Below are 12,416 nucleotides of genomic sequence, written 5' to 3'. Positions count from 1 at the left end.
CTGTGAGGAGCAGCAGGTGAATGGTAAGCGAGCAGAGACGATGCTTTCCGGCGAGGAGCAGCAGGTGGATGAGACTGGAGAGGGGAAAATACCTCTACGTAAGGACCGCCAGATGGATGAGAGAGGTGAAGAGAAGATTTATATAAGTGATGGACAGCAAGTGGATGACAGAGCACAGACGATTCTCACCCGTAAGGACCATCTGATGGATGAGACTGGAGCAGAAAATAATCTTACCTGTGAGCAGCAGATGGATGGCAGTAGAGCAGAGAACATTTTTACCTGTGAGGAGCAGCAGAAGGATGGCACTAGAGCAGAGAAGACTCTTACCTCCACGAATACGACATTCAGTGAATATTGTATCCAAGATAGTACATGTGAGCATGCAGAGCGTCCCGATCTGAATCAGTTTCCAGTGCTTCAAACCCATGTTGATAACATACCAAGCTTTACTGAGCAAAGCAGAGAAGATCAGCACCATTTGACAATCCTCCAAGTAATAATTACTGCACTTTCTCAAGCCATAGTCAGACATCTGACTTAATCAAAAACAAACCGTATACAGTTGACATCAATAAGATTCCAGTTTCAGATGTCATAGAAGTTTCCTCAAATGAAGTAAATCTTTGGTCATTCAATGATAGAGATGACGCTTCTAACAGGCAGTGTACACTGATGAAGGAAACCTCAAGTAATGATGACATCCAATTTGACTCAGATGATGACATACCCCTGAGCCATTTGCTGTCTAATGCGCTATTTACATCCAACAGTAGTGGGTATCCTGTAACTTCCATGGAGTTATGTAGTGGTTCATCAACTCCTGAAGACATAAGTTTCAATTCAGACCTTCTTGAATCTAGTTCTTATGATAAAACATCTGCATCTAGCGAACTCACTTTGCTATCGTCGTTTGATGACACAGCAGAAGGGGATACAACCAGCATTTGTAAAATGAAACCACTCCAGAATATCAGTGACTCATATTCACAGGACGAATGTGAATCATCTGGTGATGAGTACAGACCACCAGATTCTTTATCTGACTCTACAGATGACAGTGGCATAAATCTGAAAGAAATATTGAAGCGTAAACGCCAGAGGTCTTCCCGAACTAGAACATTTCAAGTTTTTCCACAAGTGTCTTCTGAAAACACAGAAAAAATCTTTGATACTAATGGAGATAAAGAAGGAGCACAGTTAGCTGATAAAGGACCAAACACAGCTGACAAAAATGATGATAAGCAGCAGCCTCGGTTGTCAAGAAGTCGTACTCGCAATCCTGAAAAATGGAAATCAAATGAACGGAAAAGAAAAAGAAACAATGGAGAGGAGTACACAAATACTCGAGGAAAAAGAGTCCCAATGAGAGAATGTAAACAATGTCCATGCAAATGCAAATATTTCTGCAGAGCATTCAAAGATGAAGACAGGTACCATGTTTTCTCATCCTATTGGAAATTATCGTATGAAAGACAGCGTGATTTTCTGAAACGTCACGTAAAGGCAACTGAGAAAAGCAGACGTACGAAAAAAGAGTCAGCTTCAAGACGTAGTCAGACGTATGAGTACCATCTCCCATCCGACACAAATATGCTACAGGTGTACAAAGCATTTTTCCTGTCAACATTAGGCATAGGTGAAAAGACCGTGTATTACACGATTATGAAAAGAAATGACATTCACTCTGTTGACCAAAGAGGGAAGAAGAGTCCAAAGACCAAAATCCCACAGGTAGAACGCACTCGAGTTCGGGATCACATAATGTCTTTTCCGAAAGTAGACTCTCACTATTGCAGGCTATCTTCTCAAAGACAATATCTTTCAAAGGATCTCTCAATTTCAAAAATGTACAGACTGTACAGAGAAGAATGCAAAAGAAACAATCACATTCCCGTCAAACAACACATATACAGCTCAATATTTAGAACTGAATTCAACTTGGGTTTCCATGTGCCCAAAAAGGATAACTGTGCGTTCTGTTTTTCATACCAAAACATGTCTCAAGAGGACAAAGTGATCAACAAACCCAAAATGGAGGATCACACACGTCGTAAAATGGAAGCACGCACCATGAAGGAAGCTGACAAGACAAGGGCAAAATCCAACAGTGCAATAAAAGTTGTAAATTTTGATTTGCAGAAAGTTCTCATTACTCCCAAATCTTCAGTTTCCAACTTTTACTACAGCAGGAAACTTGCTACATATAACTTATCTGTGTATGACATGGCAACACACAATGTTAACTGCTACATGTGGGATGAAACTAAAGCCAGAAGGGGAAGTTGTGAGATTGCTTCTTGTCTGTTTGAATATAACAAAGCCTTGGGACCTGTCGACGAACTTATCTACTACTCAGACAGTTGCACCGGTCAACAAAGAAACATTCAGTTTTCGACAATGTGTTTGCTTTCAGTCACAAATCTTCCCATCAAGATAATAACACACAATTACTTTGAAAGAGGACATTCACAAATGGAAGGGGACTCTGTACATGCAACAATAGAGAGGTACACCAAGTATGCAGAATTGTACACTCCAATGGAGTGGATGGCTGCTGTCAGAAATGCAAAACAAAAACCTCCTCACTACAAAGTGATTGAGGTTGACCGCAGGAGTGTCTACAACTTCAAATCTATTGTTGATACTCTGGTGACAAACAGAAACAGAGCTACTGATGGAACCAAAGTTGAGTGGACAAAGATTCACTCATTTCAGTACAGAAAGGAGGAACCTCAGAACGTGTTCTTCAGATATGATTTTGGAGATGAATACAGCTCATTCTCAATCAACAGGGCAAATATCAGACATGCAGCTGGACAACGTGCTAAATCCCTCAAAGGTGTTGAAGTTAGACCTTTGTATTCTGCAGCCATACCTATAAGCGATGCCAAATACAGAGATTTGTTAAACTTGTGTTCCAAAGGCCTTATTCCAGAAAACTGCAGGTATTTCTATACATCACTGGCCCATGGTGACCACAACAAAGACAGACTCCCCGAGCCAGACGAAGAGGAGAGCTCTGATTCAGATATTTGAAAAATATTGCTGAAAACTTCCTTTGAAATGGTTTCTCAGAAATAATTATGTTTATGAAAGTGTTGTTCTTTAATCATTCGTTTAACAAATAGGTTTGACAGTTCTTTAATATACTTAATGTTTCAAAAGCGTTACTGTTATTTCAGAGAATCATGTATGGTAACTAAGTTTAATTGGTCTGTGTGAAACCATAGCCATGTGTAGAATTGTCTAGTTTTGTCAGTTTTGTCAACTGAGTATCAGTTTGCAAATGGCTGGTTATATTCCAGAAGGAAAAACATTTAGGTTATTTGTTGCCTGTGGATAATGTTGCTGAGAAATCTTCTCGTAGTCATTCATTTATATCCAGTTGTGACTGCTCTTTTTGAAGTAATGTTACCTATTGATATTGCTCAGTTGAGTAAAGATTCATGCAAATGATAACCTTGAATTTGTTTTTCATCCTAGACTTGTAAAATCCCAGCAATCTTTTCCTCCCGTTCATCAGATACGTTTAACAATGTTTAAAACTACACACAGTACAGATTTATTTGCAATCATATCATAAAAACTCCTGCACAAGCATCCCTCAATATGGTGTACAAACGGGAATACACAGCTGGACGTATCTCTGCGTATAGGGTAGACTTGAAAGGCCGTAAGTGCCATTTACAGCCTTAGTGTACATTTATACAAAGCATCAAAAGGCAGTATGTGTCACTTACGACCACTGTTTTAGGGAACTTCGAGACATGTGTCAGAATAAAAACGAAATTAAACTTTAAAAAATAAATAATGCCTCTTAAAATGGACAATGAATAAGGTACATAGCATGAAAATACTCCTTTGTTATGACTTTACTGTCATGAAAAGGTTCAAATCAAAATTTCAAGAAGTATGTGTTTAAAACAGTTTTTCTCGATTATCTCAGAAGTTTAAACATTTGCAAATCTGCAGATACAACCTTCTAATTCTGCGACGTCGATATATAGATTATCCCATAGACTTACTTACCTCTTGTGAGACTCGCCAACCAATCAGAATCTGTTGCTGAGCATTGTACAGCTATCATATATACAGACTTATACACCAAGTGTATGTTTTAGTGTTTGTTGTTTTCATGCCACACAGCAATGGTCATGTTATATTACAGGTATATCTTCAGCAACCCATGCCTGTCATATGTTGTGACTGAACAGGATCAGTTGATCAGCTTTGTCATCTTGGTTGATACATGTCACTATATCCAACCTGAGTAAACAGATGCTCTTATTATCAGTCACTTGATCATCTTGTCCGCACTGACCCATGAAAATATCTGGGTTAGAATTGGTCTTCAGCAACCCATGCTTAAGGGGATTGGGTGGTCAGGCTCGCTGACTTGATTGACAGTCATTGTATCCCATCTGCCTTGATGATCACTCTATTGTTTGGTCCAGTCTTGATTATTTACAGGCCGCTGATATACTGCTGGAATATTGCTGAGTGTGTTTTTTAACAACAAACTAACCATCTTGTCCATATTCAAGTGCTGACAGACATCATACAGCCTGAATATTGCTGAACAAACAAACATACATCAGAACTTTAGACCACTATACCGCTACTGCACCAAATTCTAACATAACTCTTAGAGTTGAATCCATCAGGAATTCTGAAGGAGGTGAAAATTAATCCCTGTGCTCAGTCAACAAAGCTATCTTAGAGCAACAACAAACACAATTCACATACCAAACATAAGTTTATTACTGTTGTTGTCATAAAATTCACTGCAACTGAACCCCAAAATATCCTACTGAACTGAACTGAAATATCCCTACACTAACTGGTAAAGCTTGAAGTTCCTATCCAGGGCGATCTGCTCCTGCTACAAGTCTCCCATAAACATGACAAATACACCTGAAGCACACCCAGCAGCCACTTAGGACATAATGTCATGATTTCTACAAACACTGTATGATCCACTTGGCAATCACAAGTCTCATAAAGTCTACATAAATATCCAAGCACCGCACCTTGCCTGACCAACAGTTTAAACTCAAGTGCCATGCAAATATATTCCTTATGCAATACAGTGACCCCATACAACTGCCTGTTTGATCTACTCATTAGTTTGGCCGAAAAAATATACTAGGTTTCCTTCTTTCTGCACGAACTAAGACTGATTGTCAATATTTCAATTACATCTAAGACATAAAGCAAACAAAACTGACTCGTTAACATGATGTATTTGTGTGAACATTTAATCCAGTTCTAATTCTAGGTGAAACAGTGGGGTTTGCTGTTTGATCAGTACGGATGATAACGTCTTGTTTATTGCATACAACTACATATCGGAGTAGACTTATCAAGCCAAACGTGGAACTGGAGGAATCTAACAATGAAATGTTTGTCTATACAACAAGCTGTTGTTAGATGCTTCATTAATGACGCCTGTGCCAGATATTAATAGCTACGAGGGGCTGACATCAAAAACATGAGTGAGTGAGTGAGTGAGTGAGTGAGTGAGTGAGTGAGTGAGTGAGTGAGTTTTATGCAGCTTTATTCCAGCAATATCATGGCAGGGACACCAGAAATGGGCTTCACACATTGTACCCATGTGGAGAATCGAACCTAGGTCTAGAGTGTAATGAGCAAACACTTTAACCACCAGGCTACCCAACCACACCCTATAACATCACAATCATATGACATCACTACACTCAGAAACTGGTTCGATGTATATGTGTTTATATGTAACATACCGGCTTATAATGTTTACAAACTGAAAAGGTTGGCAGAGTCTCATGATGTCTTAAACACTAGATACACAAAACATCCATCAGGTATGCGAAGGAGGTTGTCTTAGGTTAATGTACAGAAGAGCTATGTTTATAATGAACTCAGAACTGACTGAATGTATCTCTGGTCCAAGATATTTGTTATGCATTTCAGTTGAAATGTCACTAATGAACTGAAAACAGTTGTCCCTTAGAGTCTGTTACAGTTGCAGTTCACAGTATTTGATATTCTACATTACTGTGTCTGAATCTTAGAAATAGTTTGAATGAAAGAGTAGAAGTTCAATAAAAAGGTTTATATCCCTTGTCCCTGTTCTCACAATATATGGCCTCTTTAAATATACTAGACAATATAATTGCTATTGACAGATACGATCTCTTGTATCTTCTAAAAGATTTATGTTATAGTTAATAGCACCATAGAATGCAATTCATGATTTGCATGAAACTGCATAGGGTTATGAAAATGCCTCACTTTGGAGCAGATGAATACAACCTTAGAAGATATTTTTAAGATTACTGTAAACATAATTTGACTGATTTTGTACACAGTTCTGCAAAAAAAACCGTTTACTTCGTTTATACTGTCACTTTTTTAATCCATTTTTTGATATTTTTGGCTGTTTTTACCTATTTCCAGCTTGCTGCAAAACTTAAACACTGGTTCAGAATTATACTATTACTATAACAATGCACTGGTTTACAAAGCATTGCAATTCACTATCATGGCTGACAAGGTCATTACTCCATATAAGGAAAACTTTCATTGGATTATCAGTTGTTTGGGAAACAGATTTTCTACAAACACCTTACAAGGAGCATTCTACTTGTCTTTTACAGCGTACAGTGTAAGATACTGAAGATAACACAAAAACAAACTACCTTCACATCAACAATCACTGATTAACAATGCCTCTTCCAAATGTGCATGCATGTTGCTATGACAACACATTACAGGTTTACAATCTCAAACCCGTTTACATTAATTATCTGTGTTGAATCTGGCAATTTGTACTTGAGAATATATTCCATATGCAATCTTCAGGTCCTTGCCCATGACCTCATCACAAAACACTAATTTTAAATTACTTACACACTAAATTTGGTTATAATCAATAAACACTAGTTCAACAGTAAAACGTAATGAACGAAAAAAAATGTGAAATGGAACAAAGAAGAGAGTGAGTGAGTGAGTTTACTTTAATGCTGCACTTGGCAATATTCCAGCTATATGGCGCCGGTCTGAAAAAATCAAGTCTGGGGATAAATGGTGAAATCAAGTACACATGAGGCACATGAAACTCCCTTGGAAACACGCTGCTATGTCTTCATCAGCATCTAGGTTTGACTTCCAATATGGCAGTCATGAAATCGTTATTGTTTAACGTTTAAAGCAGGACTCCAGCAACATTCCAGCAGAACAGAAAATCCAGTGATTGATATCATGAGCACTGGTCTACACAAATAGGATACAATGACATGCATTAACCAAGATAGCAAGCCTGACTACCCAGCCCTTTTAGTTCCCCCAAATGTTTACAATGATAATAACACATACACATATACGTCTTTTATTCTTTGAAAAGTGACATGACAACAACATCAGAATCTATGTCAAAACATCTCCTTTCACAAAATAAAAGAAGCTGTATATCCATAAAAAATGTCATCATCCTTCACCAACTCAAGTTCTAAAATGCCCATCAAAGAAGTATACATCTCATCATGTCAGTCACGATCTACTGAAAGCCCAATCTGACCACTTGAGCAAGCTAGCCCTGCTAGAAGCAAAGCAAACAAATAACCTAACCAGTTCAAATAACTGGTATCTACAAAACATGGCAACAGTAACAAATGACAACGTCAATAGATTTTTACCGAAAATGCCAAAAACACTCAGCGCTATTCTGTTAATTCATTTTGTGTCAATGCCATCAGAAAAGAACGACATTATTCATTGGCTGAAAGAATTCTGTAGACCAGTCACATTCAGTGTTAGATAAATGGGTTGGTTGATCTATGGAAGTTACCATGTGATTGATCATGAACTCTACAGACAGCATCTAGTTGAAACAATCGTAAATTACTTTCGAAATATTTCCCATATTTAATGACATGGTCAAATATATACCGTTGGAAAATGTATTGGTGCACAGGGCCAGCCATAAAATAAAGTTGTAAGCCCGCCATGTAACTAGCAAGCAGCGGGCCACCGCGCAGATGCTATTTCATACACTGGATTTGATGACCCACAGCAGCACAAGAACACAACTAGCAAATCAATTTTTCTATGAAACGTGTTACATAATCAATTCATATAAGTGTCTATTCTTACAGATCACCCACGTGTTGGTTTTTTTATAGTACATTTTTAACTTAGGCATTCAAGACAAGTTGTTATTGTTGTATTTACTTATCAAATACATATACCCAAATGATACACCATTACACCAATCGACCCTGTTTCTGGGTTGAGAACACAGACAGCTCTACATGAGGTGATGCACCTTCAACCCTAGTACTAGTACCCAAGATCAATACAACTGACACCCGACTTTATCTCCCTAAATATCTCCAATACCAATATAGGCTTCCAGTGATTACTGTCGGATCACATCATAGTGTACCGGTACATTAGCTGATCAATGTTTAGTGCAGATGACGTGATTGAAGGCTGGATCGTCTCCATGTCTGTGTTGCCAACATGGCAAGGATGAACTGCTTCTAAAATAATGCACTGTACATTTCAGAACATTCATACACATGTCAAAAGGGCATACAGTCCGTTTGGATAAAACTTCATACAGAAAAATCAAAACAAAATGCTCATAGTTTGTAAGTAACTTTCTTATTTTAGAGGCAAACATCATGGAACTGGTTTCCAGAATTCAGGTCTGATGTTTTCATCACATTCTGCACTGAAATGAATGTTTGGTCGTGAACTCATTTGGAGTTAGATTGTGATTCATCGGTATCGTTTTGCCCCAAACAGACTATTGTGGAATACGTATTACATACAGTCTGAAATGAATAGCAAGATTCAGATATGCAAAATAGGTAATTTGAATTGCATTAATTTGACATTTTAACCAATAATTGGTGACAAACATTTTGATTCACAATGTTACAACACTGATATGGAACTAACTATTCATTACTAAACACTGTGTAGCTCAAACTACTCTCATTTTCTCTCAGTCGACATTATTCCATATCATGATGATGAAAAATGAAAACCAACACCAGAATCCGTTCTTTAAAACAAACTGAACAACAAAAGTACCATCTCTTCACAAAATCAGGTAAACGAATGTTTTGTTATGTTCAAAGCTGCAATTATCAATATTCCAGTTACATGTCGGCATCCTTTAAGTAGCGAGTCTGGGCCAGACAACCCAAACAACAGCATGTTCACCAATTGGAATACATCTGTCAGTCAAGTCAGCAAAAGGAATGTAGATATTGCTGTTTGTGTGCAGTAATAGCAGAGTATTTATTCCATCAAATCTAAATTTACTCACAATTTTCATTACTTTTTTTTCATATTTGATGTACTTCTTTGTCACAAACAACATGTGTTGGACTAATAAATGCTATACATTGCACATGACACGGTTTGTATGACAGATAAAAGGTTAATAAATTTGATGAATAGAAAAACATTGTGAGGGATCATGATAACTACAATATATTTAGCTGTATAGTCTCTCTTCCTATACAAGTACTAAAACTCTACAATGGTACTGTGGCTGTAGCTCCACAATTACCTTCTCTAACACTAACCTGTGGCGATTCAGGCTAGAAATAGTCTTTGGCAAACCATGCCTGTCATAAGAGGCAACTAACATGATTGGATGGTCAGATTCACTGATGTGGTTGACACATGTCATCAGTGTGTCATCATATTCCAGTTGGTACTCATTCAGTGTATCACTGGATTATGTTCAGACTCAATTTACAGAACGCTGCCACATAGCTTGAATATTGCTGAGTGCTGAGTTAAACAACGAACAAGATCCTCTTATTCCATATCTACCCTTACATCTACCATGCTGACATCCAGTATGTACAATCAAACAACCACTACACAAAACATATCTGTATTTATTACTGTATACAACACCAATATACCTCCTAACAAACTCACTGGTATAAAGGTTGTAATATCCAGCATACAATCAACTGACAACTCACACAGGACTGATTGACAAAATAACTAGTTTGGGAGAACATGACCCACATCTAATCTGCGGATAATCTGTGGATCAGCACTATAATCTCTGATGTTTGTGTCTCCATACACCCAATCTTCTGTGATAGGCAAGCCTTGTGGTAATGACAGCCAAGAGATTGGAACAGAAGCCTTTATGAGACAGCAACATTCTGATATGAGTGAGTGAGTGAGTGAGTGAGTGAGTGAGTGAGTGAGTGAGTGAGTGAGTGAGTGAGTGAGTGAGTGAGTGAGTGAGTGAGTGAGTGAGTGAGTGAGTGAGTGAGTGAGATTAAATTTCAGCAATATGATGACAGACTACACATCGCAGCTTCACATATAAAACCAGCATACTGTATTTCCTCTTAAAAGTGCCCCCCACCCTCCTCCCCCCCCAGCACTTGTTTTTCAATCGGACCCCCAGACAAGGCACTTATTACTTATTAAAATGCTGGTACCCTGTATTTTTAAAAGATAGGAGGAGTACAAAGTCTATCTGTCCTTTAGTTCCATCAATTTGTCTCCAACAGTCAGTCAGTCAGTCAGTCAATCGATCAAAAGTCAACCTGTTCTGGAAAAAGAAAGTCATCATCAAAAGAAATTCATCATCATCATCATCATCTTGAGGTTTTAATACTTCATGGCACGTTCTATATGATACGTTAATACTAACTACTAGGATGATCCCTGTCAGACATAGATCATCAATTTAATTTCATGTGCATGTTCTCCATCTACCAGAAATAACATGTACCCATATGTGTTCGAAGAAGTCCCCACGGACTGTAACTTCATACACACATATACCATACTCCCAGGCGCACCCTGTGAGGTTAACATCTATTTTAACACATTGACTATTTTTAACACTATGACAATTTCTGCAGCTAAAAACATTACACAGAGCAATCAATGCAACACAACCTTGGAACATCTGTCATAACATAACCTCTTTGTGAACAAATTCTATTACAAATGTAAAAAGGCGACATTTTACACAGAATCATCCCAGACCAATCACAGTCAGTTCCTTGCAATATATCTAGTTGTGAAATGTCACAAAGATATCCAAAATGCAATCCAGTCAGTGCTTACGGTAGGCACAATGTATTTGTCCAGCAGTTTGATCATTATGATAAAATTCAGAAATCCTCAACAATAATTATTAATGCACCAAACTAACTGTTCAACAAATTGTTTTCAAACTGGTTAATTTCCCAGAGCATGCCATTTTGTGACTGTAAGCAATCAATACGACTGACAAAGGAGCACACTGTATTAGTTTCTTTTTAAAACTTGTTCCATTATACTTTTTTATAACAAGTTCAAGCTGTTACCTCGAGCTTTGTGCACAGTATATGAAGTTGAGTGAGGGAATCCTCTTTTACCTGATAGCGTACCATTCCACACTTCTAATTTTGATACATAAAACTATATCAAGTATTTGTGCACCCTCAATATCTCCAATGCCAATATGTTAAAGTCTTCAGGTGATCACAAGTGGATCAAATCACAGCGTACATTGGTTAATCAATGTTGTTGTACGAAGGACACAATCGAAGGTAGGATCATCTCCATGTCTCTGTTGCCAACACTCAGAAATATTTCAGCTATGTAGTGACTGTCTGAAATCAATCAAGTCTGGACCAGACAATCTAGTGATCAACAGCATGAGCATTAATCTATGCAACTGGGGTACAATGTCATGTGTCAACAATGGCAGCAATCTTGTTAATACTTTCTTACAAAAGGCATGGGTTACTGAAGATCTATTCCAACCCGGACCTTTAAGGGTCCAAAACTTTCAGAGCACCTACTCAAAGCTAATACAAAAAGTCAGCAACCATACCCTTTCAGCCACCAAGACTTCCAGAAAATGTTCAACAACTAATAGTCTAATTCATTTACTTTGTGTACCCCAAATGTGGTAGGCATACAAATGTTTCCTGTGTCTCATTGACAAAATATCCAGTAGGGGGAAAATCACTTATCTTACCTTCATGTAGTTTTTAAAATAAATTTTGATTGGTCATTGACACTTGAACAAGTTTAGGTGTCAACCCCTCCAAGGAGGATGGCAACTGGAAAATATATAACCCACTGCCATGGTAACTGCGAAACTTTCAACCGAGACACTGTATCGTTAACAACTCTTTGATGTCATAATATGACACATGCAGTGCCCAGAGTCTGAAAACCATTTGATTAGCTTATTTTTAGTTCACTTCTTGCACATCTATTTTACCAACCTTCACTGCTTTATTGAAACTATTTTTTTATAAACTGAATCATTTGCACACTCAACTTTCACATAATTAACCAATCTGTAGCAGTTTCATGCTTGCCAGAATATGTTTTATTTTTAAAAATCAAGTCAAGAGGCAGGCGCCATTTTGTTTACATGTCAA

At 37.8% G+C, this 12,416-nt stretch overlaps 1 protein-coding gene across 2 annotated transcripts in view; it reads right to left on the bottom strand.

Moving 5' to 3' along the window:
- The window catches only part of LOC137265151 (probable tRNA(His) guanylyltransferase), a 49,583-nt gene that overhangs the window by 30,026 nt on the left and 7,141 nt on the right, over positions 1-12,416 (bottom strand). The window lies entirely within an intron of this gene.

This window comes from Haliotis asinina, chromosome 15, assembly GCF_037392515.1.
Source record: "Haliotis asinina isolate JCU_RB_2024 chromosome 15, JCU_Hal_asi_v2, whole genome shotgun sequence".
Taxonomy (NCBI): domain Eukaryota; kingdom Metazoa; phylum Mollusca; class Gastropoda; order Lepetellida; family Haliotidae; genus Haliotis; species Haliotis asinina.
Note: the sequence above shows the minus strand (reverse complement) of the source record. Positions and strands in the feature narration are given on the sequence as shown.